This window comes from Stegostoma tigrinum, chromosome 44 (genome assembly GCF_030684315.1).
Source record: "Stegostoma tigrinum isolate sSteTig4 chromosome 44, sSteTig4.hap1, whole genome shotgun sequence".
NCBI classification, from domain to species: Eukaryota; Metazoa; Chordata; class Chondrichthyes; order Orectolobiformes; family Stegostomatidae; genus Stegostoma; species Stegostoma tigrinum.
The window spans coordinates 11138895-11147782 of record NC_081397.1 but is presented as its reverse complement, the minus strand read 5'-3'; positions in this window follow the sequence as shown (position 1 = coordinate 11147782).

The window sequence follows — 8888 nt, the reverse complement described above, 5'->3', positions numbered from 1 at the left end:
AGTTCTCAATAACCAATGTTTCTTTCCTAAGGTGTGTGACTTTCAATGAAACAAAACTGAACAAATTAGAGTTTCTCATTGCAACTAATATGATAAGTATAGAGACAAAAAAGCTGCAGACGTTGGAATCCAAGATAGACAAACCAGGAGGCTGGAAGAACACAGCAAGCCAGGCAACGTCTGGAGGGAGGCAGTGGTCAGCGTTTCCGGTATGGCCCTTCTTCGGGGCTGGAAGGGGGGTTGTGCCTGAGGTGTTGACTGCTCCTTTTCTCCGAGTTCTGCCTGACTTGCTGTGTTTGTCTACAATATGGTGAGTCTAGTTTAGTTCTTCAGATGGTTTGACACGAGTCTAAGTGTATTAAACTCTTGAGTTGAAATAGTGTTCTTTCCTAAATTCCTACATTTACGAGCTACTGTTGAATTTATTTTAAAGGCATTAAAGTTGACAGTGGACACTTTAAGTACATGAATTGAAATGGTTTGGAGGGATATGGGCCAGATGCAGGCAGATGAAACCATTTTAGTTTGGGATTATGCTTGGCATGGACTCGATGGACCAAAGGGTCTGTTTGCATGTTGTGTGACTCTAAAACCCAAATGGACGTTATCTGTATGGTTCACTCTTGTCGTTTTCATGTACAACAACAGGGCGAGTCATGCAAAGGCTGATAAGATTAAGGCGGCCTGCTGAAGATGTTGCAATGACCTGCATCCTAAAAAAACTGACCCTCTGTGTGATTGACCTGAATGCAAGTTGTAGGCTTTAGCCAGAGCGAGGTTTCTAAATGCGATCTTCTGAAGTTTCTGGGCTGATTGAGGAGGACAATTTATTAAGCATTGCACCAATATAAAAACACAGCTATGCTTTTGAAAGATTCAGTTACATCTTTAATGTTGATCAGCCTTCAATTCGTCCAAATTGATTCGTCAATGTCTCCAAAGAGTTCCTTCTCAACTTGGTCTGTTTTATTTTCAGGCAGCAGTGTTGGTTTCTCCTCGAATGGGAAGAAGGTATGTTACATTTTAAGCCTAAATAGACCACAGCTATTGCCACAGGAAGTGCAGGTAGATTTATACCTTACATCCGCCCAGTAAAACATTAACTATTGGTTCATATCAGACTGATCACAGGAAATACCTTAGAAAGTAGGAGCAGGAGTCGGCCATTCAGCCCTTCCAGCCTGTTCTCCCCATTCAATTTTCTGGTCCTGACTGAGTTCTGTCGCAGAGAATCCCACAAGGATCCCAATCTCTTGGTGAAGACATTTTGCCTCATCTCAGTCCTTACCCATCTCCTTTATATTGTGACCCCTGGTTCTTGACTTCCTCCCAGTCACTAGGAACATCCTTCCTGTGTTTACCATATTTAGTCCTGTTAGAATTTTACAGATTTCTATGAGATTCTTCCCTTATTCACCTAAACTGCAGTAAATATAATCCTAGCCAATCCAGTCTCTCTTCATGTGTCCATCCTGCCATCCCAGGAATCAGTCTGTGAAACCTTCACTGCACTCCCTCCATAGCCAGGACATCCTTTCTCAGATAAGGAGACCCCAAACTGCACACACAATACTCCAGGGTTTGGTCTCAGCCTGCACAGTTGCAGCAAGACATCCCGGCTCCTGGGCTCGAACCCTCTCGCTTGAAGGCCGGCATCTCATTTGCCTCCTTCACCACCCGCTGCCCCTGCGATACTCACTTTCAGCGATTGGTGTACGGGGGACACGTAGGTCTCATTGCACCTCCCCCACTCCCAATCCATCACCGTTTGGATCATCACCACCTTCCTGTTTTTGCTCTCAGTTGGATAACCTCATGCTGATCTACATTAGCTGCCACTTACTGAATTGTCCAAATCACACTGAAGCATCTCTGTAATAAAATGTGAGGCTGGACGAACACAGCAGGCCAAGCAGCATCTCAGGAGCACAGAAGCTGACGTTTCGGGCCTAGGCCCGAAACGTCAGCTTCTGTGCTCCTGAGATGCTGCTTGGCCTGCTGTGTTCGTCCAGCCTCACATTTTATTATCTTGGAATCTCCAGCATCTGCAGTTCCCATTATCTCTGAAGCATCTCTGTAGCCTGCTTCACAGCTCCCCCCCCCCCTAGCTTTGTGCCTGCCTTTAAACACAGTGGGAAATATCCAACAATGCTTTATCAATGGAGTAGGTCACCCACTGTTTCACATTCCACTTCCAGTGCCTGGGGATAAGTGAGTTTCAAACTTGTGGCATTACTGGTGTTGGTGTTCCAGTTACTCCTGTACAGAATTAAAACATCACTGACCGTGACATTAAATAGTTGCCAGTTCATTGTCATTCACACCCAATTGGTAGCTACAGTATGTACCATCTACAAGATACACAACAGAAATTTCCCAAAGATCCCCAGACGGCACCTTCCTAACCCACAGCCACATCCATCCAGAAGGACACGGGCAGCGGATACATGGCTACACCACCCCTTGTGTGTTCCCCTCCAAGCCGCTCACCATCCCAACTTGGAAATACATTGGCTGTTCTTTCAGTGTCACTGGGTGAAAATCCTGGAGTTCCCTCCTGAAGCGCATTGTGAGTCGACCTACAGGACATGGGGCTGTAGCAGCTCAAGAAGGCGGCTCAATACAACCTTCTCAAGAGGGCAGCTAGGGACAGGGCAACAAATGCTGGGCCCAGCCAGCAATGCCAATGTCCCATGAGTGAATGGAAACAAATCAAAAGCCCTTTCAGCCTTTTCTGCTCCAAGCATCGACCTGAGCCTGTCCAGCCTCACTTCACTGGTGAAATGTTCTGACCCAGGCAATATCTTGGTGAATATCCCTCTGCACCCCCCCCAGTGCAATTACATCCTTACTATAGTGTGGAGACTGGAACTGCACACAGTGCTCCAGCTGCAGCCTCAGCAAAACCCTGTACAGCTCTGACATCACCTTCCCACTTTTATCATCTGTATGGCACACCTCAGGCACAGGTGGGACTTGAACCCCAGCCTCCTGGCTCAGAGGTAGGGAGATTACCATTGCACTACCCAGATTCCTAACTTGTGGCACTGAACTTCCTGTTGGTGATTCCTGTTTTCCCCTGATATCCACTCCTACCTTTACCTACAAACGACCTCTCCCACCTCTTCACCTTCCTGCTCCCACTCAATTCCAATTCCATTCCAATATCATTCCAATTGCAGGACGCCAAGCCTGACCCCAATGATTCCTGTATCACATACGCCACACTGAAACTCAGCGAGCTCTCAGAGGAAGAAGATGGAGCGGATGGAAATGTTTACGAGAATATTCCACACAAGTAAGAAAGAAGAAGACAGATGAGAGGCGGGTCATTCAATTTTTATAGACTGTCTGGTGAAGAGGTACAATGTAACTCCTGTGTACAGATCGTAAACTTGTGAACTTTGCGATGGAAACCATGTTTCACACATTGTTCTGCTCCACTCATTGTGAAGCTAATTTCATGTTGTTGCATCTGTTGGTCTGTTCTGGACATTGCAGGCCGTTAGTTTTGTAAATTCAAAACTATTTCAGCAGCTGGTGGTCTTTAGAAATTTAATACCTGCCTCTCCTTCCCTCTCATGTACATGTCTGAGGATTGAGCTTTTCAGTTGGTCCATGTTTAAGGGGAGGAAGACATCATCTGCCACCTTGTGCGCATGGAACAGGAATCTCCCCTATTCTGACCAACTTTGAACAGGAATTGCCAGAAGGATCTGACAGTTGGGAGATATATAAAAGGAGAAACCAGCCAATTTCAATGGTTACATTCCAGGGCGAAAGAGACCTGGGGTGTGGGGTTGGAAGGAGCAACTTCTGGCCCCACAGAAGGAACACACACTGAGCTGCAAGCCACTGAACAAACTGGATAGAAAAGGCATGGATGAAACAGAGTCTATACGGAAAAGACGAGATCTCCCAAAGAACCAAAACCCCTGCTGGACACTTCAACTCGGCTTTCTGAGATTCCAAAACCCATTGTGGGAACGGGAACATAGGGGGTTTCTCTCCGCTGCAGGTATTTTGGAAACGCCACATTGTCAGGATGGGGGATCACACACCTCCAGAGTGGCAGGCTTGACCTTTGAATGGGGAAGCGATGGCCTCATGGGATTATCGCGGAACTGTTAATCCAGATGTTCCAGTGATGTACTGGGGACCCGGGTTCAAATCCTGCAACACAGATTGTGGAATTTAAATTCATCAAAATCCTGAATCTGAGAGTCTGATGGTGACTGTGAATCAATTGTTGGAAAACCCCATCTGGTTCACTCACGTGGTTCAGGGAAGGAAACTGCTATCCTTACCTGGCCTGGCCTTCATGTGACTCCAGACCCACAGCAAAGTGGTTGACTTTTATCAGCCCCCTGGACAGCTAAGGATGGGCAACAAATGTTGGCCTGGCCAGCAATGCCCTCATCCCATGAATTAAAAAATGTCGGCTTTTTAGTCCCGACATACAGACACTCTCGCTGCAGCACAAAAGGGTTTGGGTTGATGTAAGTACAGGCTTGGTAGAAGATGTTAAGATTTTAACATCGACGCCGTCTGGATCTGACAATTGCTGGCCACCAAGAAAGGAGCAGCGCAGGTCCGACTGCAAACTGGTGAGCACCATCAGGGACAACACCAGCGTGAGGGCCAAATGTTCTGGTCAATAGGTACCAGGTACCTTTGAATGGAACAGCAGGACTGTCAAGATGAATTGTTCACATTCGAGCCAGTAAGGATGGTGACTGGCTTATTGCTGTTTTTTAATCACGATGACCCCTCGTTCAGGCGAAGGATGTGGGGCATTGCTGGTAAAGACAGCATTTGTGCCCCTCATCATAGAGTCATAGGGGCTATTTCTGTGCTCTGTGACTCTTCGGCCTAACTCGTCCATGCCAACCTGGTTTCCTAAACTGACCCAGCCCTGTTTACCTGTGTTTGAACCATATCCCTTCCAACCTTTCCTATCCATGTATCTGCCAAAATTTCTTAAAAATATTTATAATTTTACCCACCTCCGCCACTTCCCCTGACAGCTCATTCCATATCCCCACCACTATCTGTGCGAAAGATTTGCCCCTCAGGCCCCTTCTAAATCTTTCCCTTCTCACCTTAAACCTATGCCCTCTACTTTTGGACTCTCCAACCCTGGGGTTAAAGACCTTGGCTTTCACCTTATCTATGTCCCTCATGATTTTTAAAACCTTCAAAGGGTCACCCCTCAGCCTCTGATGCTCTGGAATAAAAAACAGCCTATCCTTATAGCCCAAACTCTCCATTCCTGACAACATGGTTATGTTCATATTTTTCACCCTTTCCAGTTGAATAACATCCTTCCTGTAGCAACATGACCAGAACTGTACACAATGCGACAAGAATATCCTTTTCAATGCCTTGTACAGCCACAACATGATGTTCCAACTCCTGTCCTCCGTGCTGCTTTCCCGATCCATCACCATTTCGATAATAATCTGCATTCCTGTTTTCTTATTTCTCCCAAAGTGGTAGCCTCACATCAATCCACATCAAACTGCATCAGCCGTGCATTTGCCCACTCACTCAACTTAACCCAATGGCATGGAAGCATCTCTGCATCCTCCTTCACAACTCCCCCTCCCTCTGAACCCTGTGTTGAGATGGAAAACTAAATGAAAACACAATGGGCCCAGTATTTATGAAGCAATGGAAAGTATTGTTCATGGATGGTGTACATTGGGACGGGTTTAATCTATCGCTGTGTTAGTGTAAATGTAATTTCTTGATGATATTTGCTTTTGTACACAACAATTCTGCCTTTGGTGATGAATAAAATTGTAACACACAACAAATTGGTGGATTTCTTTTTTTAAAAATCAAGGTGTGTTGCTGGAGCCCCCGGTGATCCAATGTGAGGCGGGTATCAGAGACCGAACTTGGGGATTACTCTCAGGGATGGGAAGGTGATGCAAGGTGCAGTGAGCCAACACGTCAGCCCGCAGTCTCCCCAGGGTCACCAGCATCGCCCCTTCCATCCGTCGCTCATGTGTGGGTGGGGAGGGAGGGGAGAGGGTGCAGGATGGATGGTGAGATATCGTGATAGGGAGGGGTAGAGGGTAAGGGAAGGAGTATGTGTGAGAGAAAATGTTTGAGGAAAGTTTATGTCAATGAGCGTCTGAGATGGTTTGTGAGATTAAATGTGCGCGTAGGATGTTTTGTGTGACTGTGCGTGAATGTGTGTGACAGTGTGTGAGAGTGTGTGTGTGAGAGTGTGTGTGTGCGAGAGAGAGAGCAAGAGTGTGTTGTGAATGTGTTTTTCTGTGAGAATTAGAGTTTAAGAGGCTGTATGTGGGTGAGTGTGAATTTGTTGGAAATTGTGTGTGAGATAATGTGAGTTTGTACAAGAGTCTGAGCATAAACTGTGATTGCATGTGAATGTGTAAGGGAATGTGAGAGAGTTTATGACAGTTCTGAGTGTGTGTGGGTGTGTGATATTCAATGTAATTTTGTGAATAAATTTGTTTGAGCAATCATGTGTTTGTGTGAATGCAAGCTGGTGTGACTGTGTGTCAGACCGCGTGTGTGCGCACGCACCTGTGAAGGACGTGCGGAAAAATTGTTCCAGTGTGTATGTGTCTGTCAGACTGTGTGTGAATATGTGACCATGTAAGTGTGTGCGTGTCTTTGTGTGTGTGCGGTGCGTGAGAGGGAGAATAGCGAGAAAAGGGACTGAATTGTGGGGGTGGGGGTTAGTCAAGGCGGGTGGAGTGGGGGTGAGACTGAGAGGAAATGGGAGGTGCAGCATAGAGTGAGGGGAAGGCTGGTGTGAGTGTGTGTGAGAGTCTGACTATGCGTGTGAATCTACACGCATGAGCGTGTGTGTGTGTGAGTCTGTGAGAGAGAGAGTGTGTGATTGCGCACATTTTTCACAATGAGGCAGTGAGCTGGGAAGGGAGTTTGGGCACTCTGTATCATCCGGATCTGGGAGATCAAGAGATGATCTCAATGCAATTTCGAAAACCCTGAGAAGAGTGGACAGGTTGGGGTTTGGTGATGGGGGTCAATGCAGCAAGATTCTTAAGCATTGCTGAAGAAGGGTCTGGGCCCGAAACATCAGTCTTCCTGCTCGTCTGATGCTGGTTGGCTGCTGTGTTCATCCAGCTCCACACGTTGTTATCTCAGATTCTCCAGCATCTGCAGTTCCTCCTATCTATCCCTATTCCCTAATCCCATTTTCCCAGCAGTTGGCCCATAGCCTTTGAATCACAAGTGCACATCTAAATCCTTCTTCAATGTGATGTGGATTTCTGCCTCTCCCACCCTCACAGGCAGTGACTACCAGATTCCCCAGCACTCTCTGGGTGAAAACCTTTTACCTCACATCCCCCTTTAAATCTCCAAACTCTTCCTTTCAATGAAACACGCCCTCTCTCTCGCTCTCTGTGACACACACACACATACACACACACACACACACACACACACACACACACACACACAGTAGACATTCACTGAGCCATGCCCTCCCCTTTAGCTGAAGATACAGCCGAGACAGACAAACGGGAGGCTGGAAGGACAAGCCAGGCAGCATGTGGAGGAAAGGAGCAGTCAACATTTCTGATATTAGCCCTCTTCAGGCCGATAGCCACAGGAAATAAGGGGAAACCTGGGAGTTCTGCTGTAAAAAGGACCGATCTGCCATGCAGTCAACAATTAAACTGCCCGAATACAGCAAACAGAGGGCTAAAGTAACAGCCACGTGCAATAAATTGCAAGAGAGTCGTAAACAGATTAGCATTTTTTAAAAAAAAAGTCGATTCAAAGGGGAATGCATTTGTTTTAAATGTAAACAGAAAAGGAGAATTGATTACAGGGTGGGACAGAGGAGGGACAGAAATAGGAAATAAATAAGGCAGATTTGTGGTAATTGCTGATTTTACAGAGGGATAGAGCTATCACTGCTTGTTCCTCAGGGAGTACATATCGCCCACTGAGTGGGAATGGCATAAAATCTGCCCACTGGGGATCTCCAACCACACCATGGCACACTGTAACTCTGTCTGATGTTGTGGTATGTTAGGAACGCCCTCAAAACCAGCTGTAAATCACAAAGGGACAGAGATTCTCAACTGCTTGAGGATTTCAGATGAAAACTATTTCTTACAATCCAGGGTAAAATTGTTTCAGTGATAGTAGAACTGCAAATGCTGGAGAATCTGAGATAACAAGGTGCAGAGCTGGATAAACACAGCAGGCCCAGCAGCATCAGAAAAGCAGGAAGGCTGACGTTCCCGGCCGAGATCCTTCTTCAGAAGAAGGGTTTAGACGAAACATCGGGTCGAGGCCCGAAACGTCAGCCTTCAATGTGAGATGAACGTTGGGAAATTTTTCTAAAAAAAACCATACAAGATACAGCTGGGATACGGTGAGCAGTTTTGTGGCCTCGTATCGAAGGAAGGAGAGACTAGAATTGGAGGCAGGTTCAAAGAAGGTTCACTCGGCTGATCCCGAGTATGGAGGGAGTGTCTGATGAGGGAGAGATTGAGTCTGTTGGCCTATCCTCATTGGAGTTTATAGGAATGAGAGGAGGCCTCATCGAAGATCCTTTGAGGAATTTGACCGGGAGCCATTGCCCCTCGTGTGGGAGAATGTGGGACCAGAGGGGCATCATGTCTTAATAGGCGTTCGTCCATTGAAGATGGAGATGAGGAATTTCTTCTTCTGACGAGAGTGAATCTGTGAAATTCTTTACCACAGAGGGCTGTCACTGCCGGGTCATTCAGTATATTCAAGTTTGAGAGAGATTTTCAATCAGGAAGGAGAAGCAAAGGTTATGGGGCAAGGGGTGGAAGAGCAGCAAAGTAGAGTTAAGAATGAGCAGTTCAGCCACAATCATGGTTGAAAGGTGGAGCAGCCAGATG